Raw genomic sequence first — 1,466 nt, 5'->3', positions numbered from 1 at the left:
GAGCTCCCTTGTACCTGCTGGCAGAAAATGGGGAAGCCAGGCAATGGTTGAGCACTGCAGCCCCACTTCCCTCCCCTCCTGCAGAGAAAGCACTGAGGCCATCCCTAAGAAATGCGAACACGTGAGGCGCCTAGGAGGCTCTGTTGGTTAAGCATCAAGACTGCAAGCATCCCAAGCTTCTGACTTGGGCTCCAGCTCATAACCCAGCTGAGGTCAGGTGGTGAGCTCCCACTTGCAGTCCTGGCGCCACGTGTGTGGTGAGACGTCAGAGCCCTCCCGCCCTTTTTACAAAGGCAAAACCGTAAAAAAGCCTTTGTAGCAGGATCAGGGTGACCAGTTCGAGCCCCCCAAGGAACATTGCTCCCACCGCCAAAAGTGAGACACAACCACCCACACAGGAGACCAACAGCAAAGATAGGACAAGTAAAGAACTGCCTACAAGAGCAGCAACTTGCTGTGAACAGGCACCTTAAAGCAAAGGAAAGAAAGAAGAAAAACAAGGCAACGAAGCACTCAGACACTTCTGTCTTTGAAACACCACTGACCAGGGGAGAGCGCGAACGCAGTCCCCCACTACCACAAATTATGCAGTCGAGTTTCCCACATGTGGGGAAATCGCAGGGGTCAGCACGCCCGCAGTGCAATGGGCAAGCCTCACCCTGGGAAAACCACCTTCCTGATCATGGTGTCTCCCCTGCCAGGTAAGTATGACTTCCTCCCCCTCCGCCCCAACCCAGCCTCACACGCACCACACTGTACACACACGGTCACTGGCCTCCCCGCACCCCAAAACCCTCCGCACCCACTCCCGTCTCAACCATCCTCACCCCACACACGTCGTCCTCACACAAGCCGAGCCACAGCTCGGGCACTTCCACAGCCCGGGATATTCTACCGCCCGGTAGAATTCGACCGCGCCCACGGCGGCCTCATTTCCATAAGGCCACGCCCCGGTCACGGCGCAACGGCCCCGCCTCACTCCCCGCCCCGCCCAGCCTCACTCCCCGCCCCTCCCCGCGTCACCCGGCTCCACGCGCACGCCGTCTCCCTGCCCCCAGCTCCGCTCCCGCCCGGGATCTCAGCGCTGAGGCTTCTCCTCTTCCTCCCGCCCCCCGCCTCCTTCCTCTCCTTGCGGGGCTCCTCCGTCTTCTCCCCTCCACACTGATTTGCTTCCCGCTCGTCTTCCCTCTCCATGCAGCTCCCGCAACGGCCCCTGCGCCCGTCGTGGCGCCCACGCGGCGGGCAGCACCGGGCCGACTGCGCCCGCCTGAGAGGAACACGAGGGAGGACGTCCCCCAGCCGGAGAAGCGCCCACACACCTCGCTCGCTCTGTCTCTCGCTCTGCCTCTGCCCAGAGCCCGGTTTGAAGGAGACACAGTGCGATGGCTCGACCTGAGGGGCTCAGCCGCCAAGCCAGTCCCCCCGCACCAGGGCTGGACACCAGAGCGGGGGGACCGAACGTCTGG

The 1,466-nt window shown here is 62.2% G+C and overlaps 1 non-coding gene across 1 annotated transcript; it reads right to left on the bottom strand.

Moving 5' to 3' along the window:
• Window positions 1–545: 545 nt before the first annotated feature.
• On the bottom strand, window positions 546–709 carry LOC122482392. The gene has a single exon (XR_006297174.1). It is a non-coding gene; the product is annotated as a U1 spliceosomal RNA (small nuclear RNA).
• Window positions 710–1,466: the final 757 nt, after the last annotated feature.

This window comes from Prionailurus bengalensis, chromosome C1, assembly GCF_016509475.1.
Source record: "Prionailurus bengalensis isolate Pbe53 chromosome C1, Fcat_Pben_1.1_paternal_pri, whole genome shotgun sequence".
Lineage (NCBI taxonomy): Eukaryota > Metazoa > Chordata > Mammalia > Carnivora > Felidae > Prionailurus > Prionailurus bengalensis.
Note: the sequence above shows the minus strand (reverse complement) of the source record. Positions and strands in the feature narration are given on the sequence as shown.